The following is a 25,429-nucleotide window of genomic DNA, read 5'->3' as shown; positions in this document are numbered from 1 at the left end:
ATCTGTGAAATCCCCAATTACTTATTGCTCCTGGGGCCACATGGTTCTGGCTCATCTTCCTCTCTCTCAGGTACCATCTTGTCTCTTCTGTCTCCTTCTAATCTTCCCCATCTTTCTCTCTCTCTGTCTCCTCACTAAAACTTTCAGCCCCATCTTCTTTGTCCACTACCCAACCTGACTAATAAGATTTCACTTGATCTCACCTGCATACAGGCACCCCTTTTGAGGGCTCAGAAAAAATGTAGCAATCCATAATACACATTATACTAAAAACATTTCTTTTCCATCTGTATATTTATTTTTTTAAGAGACACCTGTTATCTAAATTTCTAAAATATGCATTTCAATACAATAATAAATGCTAATGTATTGTTTTATAAACAATAAATGCATTGTTTTGTAAACTAAAGTTTTGTAAACATAAGCTTCAAGAAATTAAGAATCCTTGGAATTGAATCAAAATGTTATAGATCAAATGGATTCAAGATAAGTATACCTGCCTGTTCTTAGAAATGGGAATTTTCCTTGGTCTTGGAATTTCTTACATTTCACAATTTGCTAGACAATTTTAATTTCTGTTCATAGTCTATACTTGTTTTAGTAGACTTTCATCTGGCTGACCGAATCCATCCAGTGATCAGCTGTGGAAGCGGTCAACTCTGGACTTGCTGAAGGCTTATGTTAAGTAGTTCAGCAGATATGATTATTCCTTGTCTTTTATCTGGATTAGCTAATCAGATGCTTTCGATAAATACCCCATTGTCCAACCTTTGACTAGCATTTAAGCCTTCCTGGGACACTTTGCTGTGTCCTAATGCCAGCAGAAAGCAGATACAGAAGAGAGATTTTAAGTCTGAAGTGATAGGTCAAAAATGGAACACACACACCTCCCCCAGGGCATACATTCTAAAAATAACCCCATGCCTCTTATAAAATTTTTCAATGACTTATATATCTTTACTTTATATGTTGGTGTTTGGGCAAATGAATGTTTTGATGTCTTTGAACAATAGGGTGTTAATTTAATACTCTGTAGATGAAACCTATAAAAATTCTATGGAAAGAACTCCCACAAGGAATGACGAATTCCCCTACTATATGTCAGATTTATGTAGATAACGCTTTGCACCCTATTAGTCAACATTATCCTCATTTATACATTTCTTAGGCTGGATGTGTGGCCCCAGGTGATTCTATATGCACTCAAATATAACCCCCTTACCTCTGCAAGCTCCAAATTCCCTCAACTCTAATTGCTTTTTCTGCCTTTTCATTTACTAGCTACAATTGTAGAAACACTTTCCTTGCTGTGATTTCACTTAAATTCTTAGTATGGTGGTGACATCTTGGCTAGCTCTTGTTTACTTCTTTACCAATTAAAATGTTTCCTTACTATAACCACCCTATGTAGCATGTAGACAAAACTACATAAATCAACTGAGCAGGAATTGACCAGGAAATTTCTAGGCTGCTGGTACTCTCTCATAATACTGGAACGTGCTGTGCAGGCTTCTGGGGGAGAAGCCACCAGCAGTCTAGCTCTACAACATCAATCAGCCATACAAAATAACTACTGATGCAATACTGGCATGAAGGTTATGGGGGTAAACAACTGGCTTCCAATTGTATTTGAGGTCCCCTACTCTACAAGAGAGAATTCATGCCTGGTGTTATAAATGCTTTAAAAACTCAGGGCCATGGGCATCATAGGCCTAAGGGAGGAACCTATCATTGTTCATTTGGTAAATGGTCATGTTGTCACACTATTCTCTAAATATCTATTCTTTTCTAGTCAGATATGATCAAAGTGCCAAGAATAAGTAAGTGTGTGAGTGTTCATCCTGAAAAGAGATGTCTATGTTAATTCCTACCCAGGAAACATCATGGAGGAAGCAGGTGGAAAAAAAAAAACGTGAAATTACCCTAAAATTCTGTCTCCTAGAAATGACATGGTCATTGCCCTCACAAAGTCAATTGCACAAAATCAAGCCAATCCAAATATAGCATGGGATAGAAGTAGTTGTACATGACTAGTACTTGTGAGGCAAAGATAAAAGGTTCTCTGTGAGTTCAAGGTCAGCCTGGTCTACATAGTGAGTTCTAGACAACAGAGATAAACGTTTACAAAAACGGGGAAAAAAAAAAAAGAAAACACTCAGGATGTTTGGGGGAGGGATTCACAAGGCCCCACTTCTTCCTGAGCAGCAATTAATTAGCAGTTGATTAATTAGCTATGAAAAGAAGAGTCAGTTTTCTTTGTGGTTATTGCCACTGGTGGGTTATTTATGCTCCAGTGATGGTCCCATACCTATGCATATACAGGTAGCATTGGTTGAACTCAATGGATTATGAATAAATAAGAAAACAGTGAAAAACCAAACAAAAAAGCCATGGGAGAGGGATGTGGTAAAGAGGGGTCTGGGAATGGTTGGAGGGAGATGATATGAGGGGCAGATAAGATCATAATGCATTGTATGCATATATAATTCACAAAGAATGAAATGGGTATGTATCCCACTGTCTGTAGTAGACATAAAAACAAACTCATTAAAACTGATAACATAATTTAACATTTCAGAATATAAAATTAAAATGCAAAGATCATTTCCTTTTGTACACCATGCATCATTTAAAAGGCAACTTAAGTTCTTAAAAGAATTTTTAAAAAAAATATTCCATTTCCAATTTCATGAAACAGACTGAATTTTTAGGAATAAAGACAATTATACCTGTGAAGGACATATGCAGTCCTTCACAAAAGAAAAAGGCATAGCTAAATAAAATTAAGCAGGCACTAACTAATGTAACCTTGAGTTAATGGGTTGGATGACTTAAAATTGTTGGGATTGTCATATTACTCAAAGTATCTAGAGAGTCAAAGCAATCTTAATTAGAATATTAATAACATCTTCACAGAAATAGAAAATTTGTCCTAAAATCTAAATGGAATATCAGAAGATTTTTTTTAATTTTTTCATTTATTTTCTATATTCTTTGTTTACATTCTAGAAGCCTTCCCCTTTCCCAATCCCCCCCCATTTGTTCCATAAGTCCTCTTCTCTCCATCCATTCTCCTACCTTTCCCCCTCTCTTTTCTCTGTCCTGGTACTCCCCTACAATGCTGGATCAAGCCTTTCCAGGATTAGGGCCCTCTTCTTCCTTCTTCATGGAAATCATTTGATATGCTAATTATATCTTCAGTATTCAGAGCTTCAGGGCTAATTAATATCCACTTATCCATGATTGCATTCCATGTGTATTCTTTGGTGATTGTGTTACCTCGCTTAGGATGATATTTTCCAGTTCAATCCATTTGCCTAAAAAATTCATGAATTCATTGTTTTTAATTGCTGAATAGTACTCCATTGTGTATATATACCACATTTTCTGTATCCATTCCTCCATTGAGGGATATCTGGGCTCTTTCCAGCTTCTGGCTATTATAAATGAGGCTGCTATGAACATAATGGAACATGTGTCTTTATTGCATGCCGGGGAATCCTTTGGGTATATGCCCAGGAGAGGTATAGCAGGGTCCTCCAGAAGTGTCATGCCCAGTTTTCTTAGGAACTGCCAGACTGCTTTCCATAGTGGTTGTACCATCTTACAATCCCACCAGCAGTGAAGTAGTGTTCCTCTTTCTCCACATCCTTGCCAACATCTGCTGTCTCATGAGTTTTTAACTTTAGCTATTCTGACTGGTGTGAGGTGAAATCTCAGGGTTGTTTTGATCTGCATTTCCCTAATGGTTAATGATGTTGAAAATTTCTTCAGGCGAAAGTTCTTTGTTTAGGTCTGTGCCCCATTTTTAATAGGGTTATTTGGTTCCCTGGGGTCTAACTTCTTGAGTTCTTTGTATATATTGGATATTAGCCCTCTATTGGATATAGGGTTGGTAAAGATCTTTTCCCAATTTGTTGGTTGCCTTTTTGTCCTTTTGATGGTGTCCTTTGCCTTACAGAAACTTTGTAATTTTATGAGATCCCATTTGTCAATTCTTGATTTTAGAGCATAAGCTATTGCTGTTCTGTTCAGGAACTTTTCCCCTGTGCCTATGTCCTCAAGGGTTTTCCCCAGTGTCTTTTCTATTAGTTTTAGTGTGTCTGGTTTAATGTAGAGGTCCTTGATCCACTTGGAGTTGAGCTTAGTACAAGGAGATAAGAATGGATCAATTTGCATTCTTCTGCATGTTGACCTCCAGTTGAGCCAGCACCATTTGTTGAAAAGGCTATCTTTTTTCCACTGGATGTTTTCAGCTCCTTTGTCGAAGATCAAGTGACCATAGGTGTGTGGATTCATTTCTGGGTCTTCAATTCTATTCCATTGGTCCACTTGCCTGTCCCTGTGCCAGTACCATGCAGTTTTTAACACTATTGCTCTGTAGTATTGCTTGAGGTCTTGGATACTAATATCCCCAGAAGTTCTTTTACTGTTGAGAATAGTTTTAGCTATCCTGGGTTTTTTGTTATTCCAGATAAATTTGAGAATTGCTTTTTCCAACTCTGTGAAGAACTGAGTTGGGATTTTGATGGGGATTGCATTGAATCTGTATATTGCTTTTGGCAAGATGGCCATTTTAACTATATTAATCCTGCCAATCCACGAGCATGGCAGATTTTTTCATTTTCTGAGGTCTTCTTCGATTTCCTTCTTCAGAGTCCTGAAGTTCTTATCATAAAAATCTTTCACTTGTTTGGTTAGAGTCACACCAAGATACTTTATATTGTTTGTGGCTATCGTGAAGGGTGTCATTTCCCTAAGTTCTTTCTCAGCCTCCTTATCCTTTGAGTATAGGAATGCAACTGATTTGCTTGAGTTGTTTTTATAACATGCCACTTTGATGAAGTTGTTTATCAGCTGTAGGAGTTCTCTGGTGGAGTTTTTTTGGGTCACTTAAGTATACTATCATGTCATCTGCAAGTAGTGATAATTTTACTTCTTCCTTTACAATTTGTATAACTTTGACCTCCTTATGTTGTCTAATTGCTCTAGCTAGGACTTCAAGTACTATATTGAAAAGATCTGGAGAGAGAGGGCAGCCTTGTCTAGTCCCTGGTTTTAGTGGGATTGCTTCAAGTTTCGCACCATTTAGTTTGATGTTGGCTACCAGTTTGCTGTATATTGCTTTAATTATGTTTAGGTATGGGCCTTGAATTCCTGTTCTTTCCAAGACATTTAGCATGAAAGGATGCTGAATTTTGTCAAATGCCTTTTCAGCATCTAATGAAATGATCATATGGCTTTTTTCTTTGAGTTTGTTTATGTAGTGGATTGTATTGATGGATTTCCTTATATTGAACCATCCCTGCATCCCTGGGATGAAGCCCACTTGATCGTGGTGGATGATCCTTTTGATGTGTTCTTGGATTCAGTTGGCAAGAATTTTATTGAGTATTTTTACATCGATATTCATAAGGGAAATTGGCCTGAAGTTCTCTTTCTTTGTTAGATCTTTGTGTGGTTTTGGTATCAGTGTAACTGTGGCTTCGTAGAACGAGTTGGGTAGTGTTCCTTCTGTTTCTATTTTGTGGAACAGTTTGAAGAGTATTGGTGTTAGGTCTTCTTTGAAGGTCTGATAGAATTCTGCACTGAAGCCATCTGGTCCCGTGCTTTTTTTGGTTGGGAGACTTTCTATGACCCCTTTTATTTCTTTAGGGGTTATGGGCCTGTTTAGATAATCTATTTGATCCTGATATAATTTTGGTGTTTGATATCTGTCTAGGAAATTGTCCATTTCTTCCAGATTCTCCAGTTGTGTTAAGTATAGGCTTTGGTAGTAAGATCTGATGATTTTTTGAATTTCTTCAGTTTCTGTTGTTATATCTCCCTTTTCATTTCTAATTTTGTTAATCTGGATACTGTCTCTGTGCCCTTTGGTCAGTCTGGCTAATGGTTTATCTATCTTGTTGATTTTCTCAAAGAACCAGCTCCTGGTTTTGTTGATTCTTTGTATGGTTCTTTTAGTTTCTACTTGATTGATTTCAGCCCTGAGTTTGATGATTTCCTGCCTTCTACTTCTCCTGGGTGAATTCGTTTCTTTTTGCTCCAGGGCTTTCAGGTGTGTCATTAAGCTGCTAGTGTATGCTCTCTCCATTTTCTTTTTGGAGGCACTCAGGGCTATGAGTTTTCCTCTTAGCACTGCTTTCATTGTGTCTGATAGATTTGGGTATGTTGTGCCTTCATTTTCATTATATTTTTAAAAGTCTTTGATTTCTTTCTTTCTTTCTTCCTTGACCAAGGTATCATTGAGCAGAGTATTGTTCAGTTTCCATGTGTATGTGGGCTTTCTGTTGTTTTTGTTGCTATTGAAGACCACTTTTACTCCATAGTAATCTGATAGGAGGCATGGTATTATTTCGATCTTCTTATATTTGTTGAGGTGTGTCTTGTGAACAATTATATGGTCTATTTTGGAGAAGGTACCATGAGGTGCTGAGAAAAAGGTATATTCTTTTGCTTTAGGGTGAAATGTTATATTTATATAACATTTATTATATATATATATATATATACATATATACATATATACATATATACATATATACATATATACATATATAAACTCTAATTGGTCCAAAGCTTCAATTAGTTTCACTGTGTCCCTGTTTACTTTCTGTTTTCCTGATCGGTCCATTGAGAAAAATGCAGTGTTGAAGTCACCCACAATTAATATATTAGGTGCAATGTGTGCTTTAAGCGTTAGTAAAGTTTCTTTTATGAATGAGGGTGCCTTTGCATTTGGAGCATAGATGTTCAGGATTGAGAGTTCTTGGTGTGTTTTTCCTTTGACCAGCAAGAAGTGTCCCTCAGTATCTCTTTTGATGACTTTAGGTTGAAAGTCAATTTTATCTGATATTAGAATGGCTACTCAGGCTTGTTTCCTGAGATCATTTGCTTGTAAAATTGTCTTCCAGCTTTTTCCTCTAAGGTAGTGTTTGTCTTTGACACTGAGGTGTGTTTCCTGAATGCAGCAAAATGTGGGATCCTGTTTACATGTCCAGTCTGTTAGTCTATGTCTTTTTATTGGGGAATTGAGTCCATTGATGTTAAAATATATTAATGATATTATTACTTCCTATCATTTGTGATGTTATCTTTTATATTTGATTGGTTATCTTCTTTTGGGTTTGATGAAAGAAGGTTACTATCTTGCATTTTCCAGGGTGAAGTTTCCCTCCTTGTACTGGTGTTTTCCTCCTATTATCCTTTGTAGGGCTGGGTTTATGATAAGATATTGGGTAAACTTGGTTTTGTCATGGAATATCTTGGTTTCCCCATCTTTGGTGATTGAGAGTTTTGCTGGGTATAGTAGTTTTGGCTGGCATTTGTGTTCTCTTAGAGTCTGCATGAGATCTGCCCAGGATCTTCTAGCTTTCATAGTCTCTGGTGAGAAGTCTGGTGTGATTCCGATAGGTCTTCCTTTATATGTTACTTGGCCTTTTTCTCTTACTGCCTTTAATATTCTTTCTTTGTTTAGAACATTTGGTGTTTTGATTATTATGTGACGGGAGGTATTTCTGTTCTGGTCCAGTCTGTTAGGAGTTCTGTAGGCTTCTTGTATATTCATGGGCATCACTCTCTTTAGATTAGAGAAGTTTTCTTCCATAATTTTATTGAAGATATTTGCTGGCCCTTTAAGTTGTAAATCTTTGCTCTCATCTATGCCTATAATTCTTAGATTTGGCCTTCTCAATGTGTCCTGGATGTCCTGGATGTTTTGGGTTACAAGCTTTTTGCATTTTGCATTTTCTTTGACCGTTGAGTCCATGGTTTCTATGGTATCTTCGGCATCTGAGATTCTTTCTTCTATCTCTTGTATTCTGTTGTTGATATTTGCATCTATGGTCCCTGATTTCTTCCCAAGGTTTTCTATCTCCAAAGTTGCCTCCCTTTGCAATTTCTTAGTTGTTTCTACTTCTATTTTTAGATCCTGGATGTTTTTGCTCAGTTCCTTCACTTGCTTGTTTGTGTTTTCCTGTAATTCTTTGAGAGATTTTTGTGTTTCTTCTTTCATGACTTCTGCCTGTTGATCAAATTTCTCCTGTACTTTTTTAACTGATTTTTGCATTTCCTCCTTATTGGCTACTATCGTTTGACCCATATTCTGCTGAATTTCTTTAAATGATTTTTGTGTTTCCCTTGTATGGGCTTCTAGCTTTTGATCATTTTTCTCCTGAATTTCTTTAAGAGATTTATTTATGTCCTTCATGTGTTCTTGTAACAGCATCACGACCAGTGATTTTACATCCAAATCTTGCTTTTCTGGTGTGTTGGGATATCCAGGACTTGCTATTAAAGGAGAATTGGGTTCAGATGATGCCATATTGCCTTGATTTCTGTTAGTAACGTTCCTGTGTTTGCCTTTTGCCATCTAGATCTCATTGGTGTTAGTTGGTCTTGTTGTCAGTGCAGGACTCACCCAAGCAAGGTGCCTCACAGTGGCCGGCCTCCAGATGCACTGCTGGCCCTCTGTACTGCTTGGGGATGGGGAGAGTGGCCTAGGCTGCTTCTGATCCAGAGGTGGCGACTGGAAGCAAGAAGATTTTAAACATTAAAAAGAAAGTTGGAAGACACATGCTGCATGATTTGAAAACATGTTGTTGTTAGTAATATATTATAATTAAAACTGTGGTACTGGCATAGAAACAAATAGACTGAAGGGAATAGCACAGAACCAAGAATATGAAGAAATTGTCATGTGTATATTCAAATTATCTTGACAACTGATACAAATGGGAAAAAATAGTCCCTTCAATGAATAACATTTAGAAAACTGAAAATCCCCACACAAAGAATGAAGTGTGATTCTCATATTATATTATTATATAAAGAAAAATTAACTCACAACAGATTAAATAGCCACAGTGGTTTGAATAGGAATGGCCTCCATAGATTGGCATTTTTAGGAGATGTGGCTTTATTTGAGGAAGTGTGTCACCATAGAGGCAGGTCTCATATGCTCAAGCTACACCCAGTGTGGAACACAGTCTCTTCCTGCTGCCTGCAGATCAGAATGTAGATCTCTCAGCTTCATCTCCAGCACCCTGTTGACCTGCATGCTGCCATGCTTCTTACCATGAAGATAATGATCTAAACCTCTGAAACCATAATCCAGTCCCAGTTAAATGTTTCCCTTTGTAAGAGTTGCTGTGGTCATTGTGTCTCTTCATAGCAAGAAAACATTAAGTAAAGCAATAGCTAAACACAAAACCTAAAATTATTGTCTTAGTTAGGTTTTCACTGCTGTGAACAGATACCATTACCAAGGTAACTCTTATAAGTACAATATTTAATTGGGCTGGCTTACAGATTCAGGCATTTAGTCCATTATTATCAGGAACATGGCAGCATCCAGGCAGGCATGGTACAAGAGGAGCTGAGAGATCTACATCTTCATCTGAAAGCTGCTAGCAGAATACTGGCTTCTAGGAAGCTAGGACAAGGGTCTAAAGCCCACACCCAAAATGACACACCTACTCCACAAGGCCACGACTCCTAATAATGCCACTCACTGGGCTAAGCATATACAAATCATAATAATTATCAAATCCCAATAAGAAAAGATAGAAATATCCATGATGTTAGATAGACAAATGGGACCACATGAATCTGAAGAATTTTGACAACAAAGGTGACAAAACAAAAGGAATATTAATGTGGTGGTTTGTATAAGAATGGCCCCCATATATTTGAATGATTGGTCTCTAGTTGTTAGAACTATTTAGGAAGGATTAAATGTGGCCTTATTTGGAAGAGATATTTCTCTGGGCATGATTTTAAGATTTCAAAAATCTACATCATTCCCAGTAAGTTCTTTATGTGCCTCCAATTTGTAGATCAGGATGTAAGACAATTTTTCCTGCACCATGGCTGCCAGCAAGCTGCCAGGCTTTCCATGATGCATACTGATCATGAACTAAATCTCTGGGATCATAAGTCCCAATTAAATGTTTTCCTTGATAAATTGCTGTGAACAAAAAGGTGGAAATGTAGATAGCTGTATTTATGCAGGTGAGGGCAGGCACCTAATTGGGCAGTGGATAAAGAAGGCAGACTGAGAGTTTTAGAGACAAGAGAGATAGGGAAACACAGAAAAAAGGAAAGGAAATACAATTCAGGATATGTGGCTTTAAATAGCCACAGGTAATTATGAATATGCTAAAATGATGGATAATTACAAGACAATTTGTCTTACCTAGGTAGGCAGTTTATATCAATGTCAATTGGCTCTGAGTTCATTTTGTGTGAGTTTTGTGGGTTGAGAATTTACTGATATAAATCTGAATGATAAATTACAAGCCTTTAAAGTTTTGATTTTACTGGGTTACTGGGATTTGTGACAGCTAACCACAGGGTGGGAATGGCTAAGTTTGTGAGCAGGAGCCAGATCCACCACAAGAAAACAGCAAGATGAGTAGCTGCCTCATGGAGACCCTGGTGGCAGGGAGAACATATTACTAGAAATTAACTGGTACTACTTGGGTGCCATGATATATATATATATATATATATATATATATATATATATATATATATATATCACACAACAAATTGCTTTCATCATGATGTCCCTTCACAGAAATAGAAAAGTATTGGCAGCCTGGGACAGGAGCCTTCTGGTTTCTGACTTTGCCTGGAGCTGATCCTGACATTGCTACATACCTAATTACCGCCAAGAGAGAGCTGGTCTCCCACGAGTGCCAACAAACCTGTGAGCACAGGTAAGACCACAACTTCTGTTCAAATTCCGGGCCCAAGAGAGACTCTCTCAGAGATATCAGGACACAGGAACCAAGGAAAAAATGGGGACAGAAACTTTCTTATTTCTGTCTGCACCCCAGAGCTAACCCTGTGCCACAGTTCTCCATACCCAAATTCCTCCTGGATAGAACTGGTCTGTCAGGGAGTACTGACACAAAGGCTTTGAGGGGGCAGGGAAGGGGGGAAGCCACATTTAGAGACAGCAAGACCAGGTAAAACAAGAGATAAGATGGTGAGAGACAAGGCATGAACATAAGCAACAGAATTCAAAACTACTTGGCATCATCAGAACCCAGTTCTCCCACCACAGCGAGCCGTGGATAACCCAACACACGATCAAAACAAGACTCTGATTTAAAATCACATCTCATGATGATGATAGAGGACATTAAGAATAATATAAATAAGTTCCTTAAAGAAATACAGGAGAACACAGGTAAACAGTTAGAAGTCTTTAAAGAGAAAACATAAACATCTCTTAAAGAATTACAGGAAAACACAACAAAACAGGTGAAGGAATTGAACAAATCCATCCAGGATCTAAAAATGGAAATAGAAGCAATAAATAAATCACAAAGGGAGACAACCATGGAGATAGAACACCTAGGAAAAAGATCAGGAGCCACAGATGCAAACATCATCAACAGAATACAAGAGATAGAAGAGAGAATCTCAGGTGCAGAAAATAACCATAGAAAACAGACACAACAGTCAAAGAAAACACAAAATGCAAAAAATTCTCAACCCAAAACATCCAGGAAATCCAGGACACAATGAGAAAGCCAAACCAAAAGATAATGTGTATAGAATAGAGTGAAGATTCCCGATTTAAAGGGACAGTAAATATCTTCAACAAAGTTATAGAAGAAAAGTTCCCTAACCTAAAGAAAGAGATGCCCATAAACACACAGAAGCCTACAGAACTATAAACAGATTGGACCAGAAAAGAAATTCCTCCCATCATGTAATAGTCAAAACATCAAATACACAAAACAAAGAAAGAATATCAAAATCAGTAAGGGAAAAAGGTCACGTAACATATAAGGGCAAACCTATCAGAATTACACCAGACTTCTCACCAGAGACAATGAAAGCTGGAAGATCCTGGGCAGATCTCATACAGACCCAAAGAGAACACTAACACCAGTCCAGGCTGCTATACCCAGCAAAACTCTCAATTAACATAGAGGGAGAAACCAAGATATTCCATGACAAAACCAAATTTACATAATATCTTTGCACAAATCCAGCCATGCAGAGGATAATAAGTGGAAAACAACAACACAAGGAAGGAAACTACACCCTAGAAAAAATAAGAAAGTAATCTTTCAAGAAACACAAAAGAAGATAGCCACACAAACATAAAAATAACATCAAAAATAAAAGGAAGCAACAATCACTATTTCTTAAGATCTCTTAACATCAACGGACACAATTCCCTAATAAAAAGACATAGACTAACAGACTCGGTAGGTAAACAGGACCCAGCATTTTGCTGCATACAGGAAACACACCTCAGTGTCAAAGACAAAGACTAACTTAAATAAAGGGCTGGAAAACAATTTTCCAAGCAAATGGTCCCAGAAACAAGCTGGTGTAGCCATTCTAATATTGAATAAAATCGACTTTCAACCAGAAGTTATCAAAAAGGATAAGGAAAGACACTTTATACTCATCAGAGGAAAAGTCTACAAAGAAGAACACTCAATTCCGAACATCTATGTTCCAAATGCAAGGCTACCAACATTCATAAAAGAAACTTTACTAAAGCTCAAAGCACACATGGGAACTCACACAATAATAGTGGGAGAATTCAACACCCCATTCTCATCAATGGATCATGGAAACAGAAATTAAACAGAGACACAGTGAAACTAACAGAAGTTATGACCCAAAAGGATTTAACAGATATCTATAAAACATTCCATCCTAAATCAAAAGAATATATCTTCATCTCAGCACCTCATGGTACCATCTCCAAAATTGACCACATAATCAATCAGTCACAAAATAGACCTCAACAGATATAAGAAGATTGAAATAATCCCATGAATCCTATCAGATCACTACAGATTAAGACTGGTTTTCAAAAGCAACAAAAACAACAGAAAGCCCACATACACATGGAAACTGTATGCAATGATAACTTGGACAAGGAAGAAATAAAGAAAGAAATTAAAGACTTTTTAGAATTTAATGAAAATGAAGACACATCATACCAAAACTTACAGGACACAATGAAAGCAGTGCTAAGAAGAAAACTGATAGCTCTAAGTGCCTCCAAAAGGTAAATGGAGAGAGCTTACAATAGCAGCTTGACAGTGCACCTGAAACCTCTAGAACAAAAGAAGCAAATACACCCATGGCAGGAAATGATCAAACTCAGGTCTAAAATCAACCAAGTAGAAACAAAAAGAACTAGACAAATAATCAACAAAACCAGGAGCTGGTTCTTTGAGAAATTCAACAACATAGATATACTTTTAGCCAGACTAACCAGAGGGCACAGAGATAGTATCCAAATTAACAAAAACAGAAATGAAAATGGAGATATAACAACAGAAACTGAAGAAACTCAAAAGAATCATCAAATCTTACTAAAAATGCCTATATTCAACAAAACTGGAAAATCTGAATGAAATGGACAATTTTCTAGACAGATATCAAATTAAAGTTAAAACAAGATCAGATAAACCATCTAAAGAATCCCATAACCCCTGAAGAAATAGAAGTAGTCATTTTAATCAATGGAGTTCTAGTAAGTTACTAATAAAGCCTTGGGGATGCACTGGCTACTATTATTGCCACAGACCCAAGTTTTAAATTTTTCCTTTGGTTGTTTTCTAAATAGCTATAGATAGATGATAGAAAGATAGAAAGATAGGTAGATAGATAGATAGATAGATAGATAGATAGATAGATAGATAGATAGATAGATAGATAGATATAGGTGATAAAGATAGATGTTTATAGATATTTATAGAGAGAATATATTTTAGATTGACAATATATAGATAGAAACAAACAAAAATAGAGATACTGGAAAGATAAGTAAGTATACATATTTATTTATGCTTTTAACCTTGAACTATCCCTTTGTTTGGGTCCTCCAAGCTTCCACCATGGCTTGCAGATGGGAGGCTATTCCAACTGTTTACAGACAGCTACTTTTTCTACAGTGAGGATTGCAATGCAGGTTACAATGATCATGCTAATATATCTAAAACTTTATCCTCTTTTTTTAAAAAACATTAAAAAAAAATCATGTGAGCTTCAGGGAGTTCTGATTTGTCAGAGAATCAAAGTTGACTTTAAATTAGGACTCCCATCGATCAACAGCTTAAGATTTCCCTCCTACTACCTATCACTGAGGATGGGCTGTTTCCTTCCACTGGTATTGGAACTCCTTCTATATACACAGCCAACTACCATAACCACAAGCCTGGGAGTTTCAAGTGTCCACCTGAAATAAAGATTTTCCTCTAAGTTTGTTAACTTTACCTTCTGTCCCTAGCCTATATCTGTCCCAGCAGATTTCACTCAGCTGACCCACACCATACAGAAATCAACTGGGGCCAGCAAACTGCTCTAAAACTGCTTTCAAAACACCAGCCCCAGGTGATCTTGCAGAACCAGCAGGCCCTGGACCTGAAAAGCTGATGCAGATCAGTCCAGTCAAGTGGAAGAAACATTTAAATACATCCACGACCTGGCAAAACCTTAAGAAAGCCAGAGGCCAACTCTTTTGCAGAACTCTCATTTTTGGTCTCTCTTGGACCCCTGGTTCGTACATATCCTTGGAAGACTGATTTTCATATTCCTCATAATAATTACCACTTCCTGTCTCTTCAGGTTCTTTCAGGAAAGAATTGGCAAAATTACACAAACATGTTTCTCAGGTCTCCAACATTGTCAACCAGCTTGAGCCCCTGCTTTCAACCAGTATTCCAGACTGCTCCAAAGCAGCCTGTCCTTTGCAATCCAAGGTGGTCCTATAGAACCTGGGTGCTTTTCTTTGTATCTGACAGTCCAGCCTTTGGTGGATGATAAGAGATGACATACTCTCTTCTGTAAGTGCTTCTCAGCTGAAATTAAGTCATTGTTCTCAGGGCCCAGGAAAGCTGAAATGCTTGCCAATGGTCAGGATGGGAGAAGGAAGTCAGAAATAACAGGGAACATGTGCTGAAGCTTCTAGTTAATATTAGGTAAGCCAGTCTTTATAATACTTTGATGCAAAAATATTTTATTATATAAGGGCCTCAGATGCAAGCATACCTGACTCAGAAAATTGCCATTTTGCTCCTTAATCCATGGTCTCCTTTCTTGTTTGCCTTTCTGTAATATCTTATGTGCTTATGATCTGATATTTCAACCTTTACAGCTTGTATCAACCATTAGGCTGAGATAGGAGGAGACAATCAGGGACAGTGGAGGTCAAAACCTTATCTAAATGGTGTTTATGTACAGAGTTGTGGGGAGCTGACCAAAGGTTGTCAGAGGAGGCATGGTTGTGAAGTTCATAAAAATGAGGCTGTTTACCATGTATTTCATAACATATCACTACTTGTTGGGACTTTGATGTCATCCAGGCTGTTCCCTACCATGAATGGGTTCTTATTCAGTGATATCTAGTATGCATACCACATGAATACAGAATAATGTGTTTCTAACAGATGCTATTAATGAACATCTAGGCTACTGGATTGACTGTTAGTAAAGGTAGGGTTTTAGAAATAAAGGAATTTTGTACATGCCTTTCTGTGTACATGTAAATGAATACATTTACTATAGCATGGTTTGGTTATGCTTAACATTAATAGTTATGTCAAAGTCTTAACACTGAATTACAATACAATACACATAATACACTTACTGCATTATGTGTAAGATATCATTCCTGAAAATTTGTATGCTGGTCTTTTGAGGCCAGTATAGCAAATGCTTTGTGGTCTCTATAGAGATGTCTTCCTGCTCTCTGTCTAAAAAGTAACCAAAGCAAAGTGCACAAGCCACATCATTACACTGTGGATACACCTGGACTCTGCTCTCTATCATCCTTGCCCACTCCATCAGGGAACTATAACACAGTACACTTTATCACTACACTGCATATATTGCACTCCACGATATTCACTGTATGCTTATTCCTCTCTTATCAGTCGTACATAGTTCAACATGACTGTTGTAGCTTTCGAATTTACTTACTGTAAATCATAATCTCTCAAACTTATCAGTGTCTGCACTCTTTGTGCAGTGCCCCCCCCCCAAGGATGGAGCCACTTGCTCCTGGCACAGGTTCCTGGACAGGTAATGGCTCTGTTGCTGTGCGTTCCCCTTCATCTGCATTTCAGCAGTACCCTCGGTCTTCTAACCAACATGGTAATTACTGACGATTGTAAGAATGGCCAAATCTACAGATTCTGAGAGTAAAAATGTTCCAAAATTAGAACATATGGACTGAGTGTGGTGACTGGAATTTTTAATGCTAGCATTTATGAGCTGAGGCAAGCTATTCTCCAAGAATTTGAGTTTATCTTGATCTACAAAGTGAGATTGAGGATAGCCAGAACTACAAGTGAGACCCTGTTTCAAAATAAATAGTTCCTCCAATTAATAACAGCATCTTTAATCAAATCAATATTCTTCCTTAAAATCAGTGATAAGTAAGGAATTTTCGCAGACATTTTTCAGTTTCATTTATTGTGTTTAAAGTCTACTTACTTTTATGTCCCAATCTCCTAACTTGTGATTCTGTATCTCCAACAAACAGTAAACCAAGTGCTGGCAGTTCACGTGTTCAGGACTGAGGAGAAGTCATTAATGAGTCACCCATCTGGACTGAGCCTGTAAAGTGCTTATTAGGAAGCACAAACAGTATATAACCTCCTCCCTTCCACAGTTTCATTTCAAATTTCCGGAATTCAGTTGAGTCTCAACTCTTCCTCTCAGCTCCTAGATGAATGTTGGAGATTGAAAAGGCTTCCATGGGCATACTGAAGACAGACTTCACTGCTGCAGACTGCCTGCAGGAGGGAGAAATGGGTATGTATTTTAATGCAATTTTAATCAAGCTAAAGGGATAGAGGGGAGTTTCAACAGAGACCTTAAGAGGAGCTGAGTGTGCTGCTTGTTAACCTGTCATAGTGAGTCTCTGTAGAAGTGGAGAAGCTTGGAGGCATCAGTTTTATCAGTTACTCAATGAGAGTATTGAAAATTCAAGTATTTCTGGGCAAGAGAAATGAATAATGAATTCACTATAAGAACCTGAGCCATAGGAATTGTTTGGTTTGGTTTTGGTTTGTTTGTTTGTTTGTTTGTTTGTTTGGCTAGATGGTTGTTTGGTTTTGTGGTTTGGGTTTGGTTTGTTGAATGATCATTTGTTTCTTTAGCCTCTTTTGGTGTGTGTGTGTGTGTGTGTGTGTGTGTGTGTGTGTTTACCTTGCTAGAGGCATTATGGTAAATTGGAGGAAGTTACTGTAGAACATGCTCTTTATATACCAGACTGATGAAAACTCTTAACAGGAAAGCTCTCAAAGGGCACAGCTAAAGAATTTACCTGTGGTCCTGGAGCTTGTGCTTTGCAGATCTACCTCAAAACAAAGAAGGAGGTGAAGTGCCCAGGGAGTCTGAACCCCCTACCAGAAAATCTGGCATGTATGCTTTGTGGTAAGTTATGGAAATGGACAATGCTGTGGAATTTCTATTGTAGTATTCAGTATTTGAAAACTCAGTATACAGTCTTCTGTATCTTGAAACTGTCTATTTCATTCTTTTATATTTTATTTCTTTCTACCATTTTCCATTTCTTAAATTTTTTTCTGCTTGTTTGTTTTAATGAAAAAAATACTGAGTTTCCTGCAAAAAATTCTTCATACTCACCAAAAACTCAAGATAAAGAGGAAAGTAGATGTTTTTCAATTGAACCAAATTTTCCCATAACTGGGACATTTTTATTTCCTGTGTAGATACACATACACACCCATAGTTCTGCGAGAGAAGTTAGTCCAAGTTGAGAATTTGTCATACTGTCTTTTGTTATGCTTGATATTTTCCATAATAAACACTTAAAGTTTAGATAAAAGAAGAAAAAGAAGAAGATGGAGGGGGAGGAGGAGGAGAAAGAAGAGGAGGAAAAGTAGGAGGGGAGGAGGAGGAAGATGATAAGGAGGAAGAGGAGGAGGTGGAGGAAGAGAGGAAGAGGAGGGAAAAGGAACCAATAAAAGCCACACGTGCAAGTTGAATAACTTTCATAAGTGAAACACACAAGTGGATTTTGGGGGGGATATTTAAGGAAAACGTTGCATATTACCTTATTGAAAAAGAAAGCCAATATGGAAAACTTTGTTTAATATAGAACTAGAAAGAAAAATGGTTGAGGATTTTCTATGGAAACAGAATCCAAAAGACATTGTATATTTCTTTACTAACAGGAGGATTTAGTACAATGAACACTCTACCCTTGTTTCTAAAGAAGAATAAGAAGTTAAACATTGGACTCGTGGGGTCACAATCTTTATCCTTCCTACAAGTTCCCCACCCCCTTCTCTCTCTCAAAAAAAGTATCTCTAATGTTCTGAGAGCTTCAAAAATCCAATGGTAGTGCCTGAAGAAATGGCTCAGAGATTAAGAACACAAGCTACTCCCCCCAACAATTAGTAGTGAACATGTTTCGTTAGAAATTTAATTGCATGTTTGGCAGTACTGTGAGAGCAGCTACACTCATACATTTATTTGCACTCAACAACTGCTGCTAGTATGTAAAAGTGAAAATTAGTTTGTGCATTGACACATTTTCCTGCAGCAATCATTGTAAACTCATAACATTTAGAGCCATTGTAATAGACCTCTTAGAAATGTGTATGTACATATATCCATGTAGTCTGACTATCAACACTTTTATCTCCCTTTGTGAGTCTTGGCTGGTATTTCTTTTTCTTGGACTCCTCCCTGCACCCCCCTGAGTCACACTAGAATGGTAAATAGACATACTTGCCTTGTTTTGGGTCACTGCATGGAAAACATTAATGATGACTATAGTTGGATTTTTGTTTTGGTATATCATAGGTACCTGTCTTAATTAGGGATTCTATTGCTGAGAGGAAATACCATGAACAAAGTAATTTGGGAATGAAAGGGATTATTGGATTTATACTTACATACCCTTGTTCATCACTGAAGGCAAGAACATACACAGGGTAAAAACCTAGAGGCAGGAGCTGGTGCAGAGGCTATTGATGGGGTGCTGCTTACTAACTTACTCCTCGTGGCTTGTTCAGCCTACTTCTTATAGAAGCCAGGACAATCAGCCCAGGGATGACACCAACAACAATGATCTGGGTTCTTCCACAGCAATCACTAATCAAGAAAACGTAGTACAACCTTGCCTACAACCCAATCTTATGGAACTGTTTTAATTGAGGATCCCTACTTTCAAATGATTTTAGTTTGTGTAAAGTTGGCATAAAATTATCCAGTACAAACCTTTAATCAAGTGTAAGCTGTTTCTTTAACTCTTAGTGCATTCGGAGTTGTTACTTTGGATTTACCTTAAATTTTGAACATACTTTTGCTGATTTTAATGAAGTGTTCTTTTAATTTTCTTATTCTGATAATACTTTGAATTACATGTAGCTATTTTGTTAGTTAGTTAGTTAGTTAGTTAGTTAGTTAGTTAGTTAGTTAGTTAGAGTAAATGAGTGAGTTTGTGACGTATGTAATTAGTTAAATTCATAGATAGATAGAACAGGGTCTAATATACTTTCTCTCGGTCTCTTAGTCATATTTAGCCAAGATTGGTCTCAAACTCCTGACACTCATGTAGTAGTAGCTACAGTCATGAGCCCACACTCCTGGCACATTGATTGTTTTCTCTTTGTTAGTATGATGGTTTCCTCAATCCTAATTAAGACTATTTTTATGGAACTAAATCTATAGATAACTTTGTTGTGGTTTCTTCTTCACTCTGACCCTAACTCTTTCTGTTTCTTGCTCTTTCATTGGCCTTTAGTTCAATAAATGGAAGATTCCATGACAAAAAGTCTGTCTCCCTTTCCTCTGGTGTTCTGTGAGCCAAGGACATCATTTATAGACTTCTGTGAAAGGGTTTAAACTAGGGGAGTAAAAGTCAAATCTGCACATGATTCTGGTATAAATTTATATTTTTCTATAATTTTTTATTAATTAATTTTTTTTACATTTCATATTCCCTGGCCCATCCACCCTCTGACTGTTCCACATGTTCTCATATTTATATTTTCAGAAACAAAACTACAAGAAAAATATCTCAGAATTGGCTCACCCACGTCTCCTGCTATGCTTTACTGCTGCTATGGAGTGATCGTGGTCCTCAGTGCAGCTGTAGTTGCTCTTTCTGTTGCTTTGTTAGGTAAGTGGCTTATTCTCCAAATTCTGGCATTCTGTCCATATTCACATTGCCAATTATACTTACTGAGCACTGTGAGCCAGGCATTGTGGGAAGAGCTCTAGAGAAAATACCCTGGAAGTTCCTGTTCTCTGGGAACTCATGTTCCAGAAAGAAGATGCAGTTAAGGAAGATACAGGCTATGGTGTGCACAGGAGGCCAGGCTCAGCATCCCTAAGGAGATGGCATTCAGCAGGCTCTAGACAGAGATGCAAGAGACATATGTCCACCTGGGGGAACTGTCCAAGGCAGAGAATATGGAGAAGAACTCTCAAAATAGGAACTTCAAGGAGGATGCTACATCTAAAGGGAAGTGAAGGCAGTGAGGAGTCATATGATTGGGAAGATACAGGACCCCCATGAACCATGGTTGGAAAATTCCAGAATATATGATTCCTACGCACTTAGTTGTAAACTGCTCTGGATGGTGTGGTAAGATCTTGTATACATTTGCTGCCATAACTGGAGTAAATATTACATGATATTGTTTTGTATCTTGCTTTTTGGAGACAGGGTTTCTCCGGTATCAGGCTGACTTTGAACTCTGAGATCAATCTGCCTCTGCTTCCCAAGTGCTGGGATTAAAGGTATGAACCACCAAGGCCCGAATTGTTTCATGTAATCATCTTTAACAGCACCAATGACAAATATATGGGTTTAAAGGAATAAACATTTGCCAGTAAGTCTTAGTCAGTGTAGCATATACTATTATATAGTCCTAAAAAGAGTCAGGTAAAAAGAAGTGACATCACACTCACTGCCCCCTGCATTTGTCTCTTTCACTGAAGCCTCCTGGTACTAGGTATAAGAACTGGGAACAACTATGACACAGTCCCCCCACACTAAAAGTATTTGGGAGATCATTTCAAGCATTTAACATTTTGCTTCAAAGATCACTTATTTCTTCAGAGTCACTTGAACCTTGAAAGAGCAGCACATTCATTCTGATATGTTAAAGGAAGAAAAAGGAGAAGGAAGGGGGGGGAAAGGTCTTATGTTTCTAAGATGTCCTCTGAAATGTTTTTCAAGACAAGGTTTCTCTGACAGCTTGACTGTCCTGGAACTCAATCTATAGACCAGATTGGCCTTGAAGTCAGAAATCCACCTGCCTCTGCCTCCCAAGTACTGGGATTAAAGGCATGTGCCACCACTGCCCGGCTCATGCTATGTTTTATATGGTGGTATCTGTATAGTAAAGTCCAGACAAGTGAAGAGTTTCCTTTTTTGTTAGAGAAAAGGAGAATGTGAAGGAGGATTATGAGAAAGAACATTATATGATTCTAGGAACCAGAGACATTCCTAAGGAGCTAGAAATGAGTTCCTCTCAGGTTTTGGTCATGGTGGTCCCAACACTCAGGAAGCAGAGCCAGGATGGTTTTTGCAAGCTCCAGATAAGTTCAGACCAAAGTGAGATAAAGGTCAGGCAGTGGGACATAGCTAGATTCTGTCTTGAAACACAAAAACAAAGAAGAAAAGAAAAAACATTTCCTTAGAGCCCCACTAGAAGGTTGAGAACCCTCAGACTGTGAGGAGTATCCTAGTAATCAGTTAGGAAAGCTACAGTGCAAACACACACCTTACAACTGAGATTTGAATGGTTAGACAAAGGGATCAGACATGGAAATGTCTCTTTATTACATTTTATATCACTGTCTGCATTTTAGTGAGAAAGAAAGTCACGGAGAGATGTGAACCTTGCTATGCCACATGCCCAAGTGGCTGGATTGGATTTGGACGTAAATGCTTTTATTTTTCTGAAGACATGGGAAACTGGACATTCAGCAGGTCCTCCTGCATGGCACTAGATGCCCATCTAGCTCTGTTTGACAGTCTGGAAGAGCTGGTAAGAAAGGGGATCAGTAATGGATTTGTTGCTTTTTGTTGAATATGTACTGCCTTGAGATAGAGAACTTGTGGCTAAAGAATGAGGAAGGATCCCATTCAGGTAGATGGGGTATGTGCAGAGAACAGTAGTTTGTGCCATTTCCTGATGTTATTGACTCTAACTTGAGCCCTAAACTATTCAGAGCTCTGTTCTCATGAAGTACTCATAGAAAGACCTTCCAGGACAGACACAATCTCCTGAGATACCTTGTAGTCATGTAAACTTTTCTTCAAGCATTCACATGTTGCATACTGAATGGGGCATCTATTAAAAAAGGCAAGGACATTGTATACCAAGGACTTTCCAAGTCACAGTGGGACGGCTGATCATCAATGTAGTTTGGGTTATGGGTGTAAAATGCTTACACTGAAAACTGAGGGTTATTATGGCTCCAAAATTGATGACCCTCAGTTACGAGATGCTGCCATCCTGAGAGGAGGCTCTAGGGTGGAGATTCAAGGGTCATGTGAAACTGAAAGACACATGTATTTGCTTTACCTGTGTTATGACAGCATTTTCTGAAGAGATACAAGGGGCCTTCTGACCACTGGATTGGCCTGCACAGAGACTCAGCAGAACACCCTTGGGTGTGGACAGACAACACGGAGTATAACAACTTGTACGTTTTCAGAACACTTTTCCTTATACTATGTTCATTTGCTGTGAAATGTGGGAGTTGTATCTTTAAGAGATGAATGGCTGTGTCATGTGAAGCCATGACACAGCCATTTCTTCTTATACTTGGAAGAAAGAAAATATAAACCTCCAAACTGCAGGTGTGGCTCAGAGCCAGGGTGTATGCTTACATTCAGAACCAATTCCCAGTGAACACTGCAACATCACACACTTAACTCCTTCAGATATGCTCCAATTTATTCCATGATTTTCAAGGCATTTACTTAATTCGATTTCTCTCAAAACCCTTAAAATGGTGATTGTATCTGGGGGAGATATTGTCTGCTCCATCACCAACTGAAAACTTTTCTTTGCTGATAAATACCTGGTGTCAGAACTATAGAGGGGCAGTGAGGACTCTAAAGCCCAGGAAACCAGTGCAGAACTGCAGGGGTAAGAATTGTTGGTCCTCTGTGTGCACTGCGGCACCTGTTCACAGAAGCAAAGACTCCTGGGACACTGGGAACCTCTCTAAAGTCTTCTCATCAAAAATCATGAGACAGTGTTTGTGTGTGAGCATAGCAAGCCATTTTGAGTGGAGTCATTTCACTAGAATGATAAAACACAGACCCATTCGCAACCATCATGAAAGACCTTTCAGAAATTTACTAAAAATTGAGGTTTTCCCCACTTGTATAACTTATGTAAAATACTTCAAAATAGAACAGAAAATCACCCTCAGTGAGGCCCCCCCATGGCAGCAGTTTCTTTGAAGATGGTAGCAATCACAAGTCAATTCCCTTGTGCACATTACATGGTTCAACATTGTAGAATAATGAAGGTGTAGTTCAAGTCAAATCCTGAGGATGTAAAATATTCTCGGTGCAACTAGCACTGATGTTTGAATGCACTGTTGGCTTGTGCAGTAACTATTGTTTTGTTTGTTTGTTTGTTTGTTTGTTTGTTTTAGGGTTCTCATCTGAGGAGGAGGAGAATGTGGCTTCCTGAGTGACAATGGGATTAGCAGTGGCAGGAGCTATACACATAGGAAGTGGATTTGTAGCAAGTCCAAAAGCTACACCTCACAGGACCCAGTAAATGCTAATCCAGGATAAAGAATGTGTCAAAGCATGCGTGAGAAACAGATGCTCTGTGACCTGCTATCTACAGTTGCTCCTCTATTCCTGATCTACCAAAACCATTATCAAAATCTACCACTAATCACATTGACAACAAAGATGAAAATTTGCCTAGAGGATCATAGATATACCACATATAATTTGGAAAGATCATTCTAAATCAAATAGGTGTTTGGGTATGAGCTAGTAATGATACCTAAAACTAAATTATAAACACATCTGTATTAGTGGGCTTGATTTTATGATGAGGCATGAATTTTTTCGTTGGTCCTTGCTATAAATTAAGGGGACCTAAAAATGTGGGGTGAATGAACCCATGAAAATGACTGAATAGTCACAAGAAAGATGACAATTGGCCTGTGGCTTCTATATATTATAGTATATGTAGTCATCATTCTCTTAAAAATTTCAATAACCAATATGAAAGGAGATCTAAATAGGATTAAAAGTGATGCTATATACTTTGTGGTTTAATAGCATTTTCAAACATTTATATACTTTATTTCTGGGTTTTTTTAAAATTGAAACAGACTAAGAATATGACACAACCATGTCATTTTATTTTACAAATTTAACATTTTTGAGAACTCCATACATTTTATTCTTTACTAAGTTCTTTTCAGATCAGGATAAATTTGGTTACTGAACATACTTCAAAGCATTTGATCTCTAATCTTGTAAACACTTACACACACAAACACTTTTAAGGAAAAATATTTTAAGTTTTTGGATCATGTGCTACACTGTACTGATGAGTCCCAACAAGGACGAAATAACAGGTCATAAGTAATTCCTCAGTTAACTCTTTCTTCTTACTTTATCTATAAACTTTCTCACGCATGCTTGGCAAACACTGTACTATATTAGTACTATTCCTTTTTGTAAATTTTATTTTGTAACAAAGTTACTATATAAGTCCTAGATAGCTGGGATTAGAGCTGTGTATCACCACAGAGGACATAGCCTTGCTCTCTATTAAAGTATTGGTTCAGGGACAGGAATATAACTCTGATGGTAAAGGCACTACTAAGACTGATAACCTGATATCAACACCTGGATCCATATGTTGGAAGCATAAAACCATCCACAGCAAGTTGTCTGTAAACTTCAAGCTTGCACTGCAAACATTCAGACACACACACAAACACAAATATATTGAAATGATGTAAAATAAATTTAAGTTTTTTCTTGTAGTAGACTGTGTTTATTTGAATCTGTATTTTTATTTTTTGTTGTTGTTGTTTCTTTGGTTTTTTGATATCAGATCTCTCTGTGCATTCTTGGTTGTCTTGAGCCCTGCTTTTCTTTGTAGACAGGTTGGTCTTGAACTCAGAGATCAGCCTGCCTCTGTCTTACTAGTTCTGAGTTGATAGGTATGTACCACCACCTCTGGGCTTACTTTGTTTTTTCATTCTAGATAAACACAAGCATATCTCATTCAGAAAAATACTTTCCTTAGTGTTCTGTTCCTTAATGTTCCTACAGCATTGAGCCCTTTCTACTTTGCAGTCGATCTTACTTAAAGTAAACTAATAGGAAAGATTTTGTGTGTGATCCACTTCTGCATTCTCAGAGAACAGCATAGTATGTCAAACACAGGAGTGTTTA

At 37.8% G+C, this 25,429-nt stretch overlaps 1 protein-coding gene and 2 pseudogenes across 5 annotated transcripts in view; 1 reads left to right on the top strand and 2 right to left on the bottom strand.

The window, feature by feature from the left end:
* The window catches only part of LOC127679265 (C-type lectin domain family 2 member F-like), a 75,964-nt pseudogene extending 59,857 nt beyond the window's left edge, over positions 1 to 16,107 (bottom strand).
* LOC127679263 (C-type lectin domain family 2 member G-like) overlaps positions 1 to 25,429 on the bottom strand; it is a 470,764-nt gene that overhangs the window by 249,181 nt on the left and 196,154 nt on the right. The window lies entirely within an intron of this gene.
* Positions 16,722 to 23,797, top strand: LOC127677218 (C-type lectin domain family 2 member E-like; annotated as a pseudogene).

Source organism: Apodemus sylvaticus, chromosome 2 (assembly GCF_947179515.1).
Source record: "Apodemus sylvaticus chromosome 2, mApoSyl1.1, whole genome shotgun sequence".
NCBI lineage: Eukaryota > Metazoa > Chordata > Mammalia > Rodentia > Muridae > Apodemus > Apodemus sylvaticus.
This window is presented reverse-complemented; position numbering and strand designations above follow the sequence as displayed.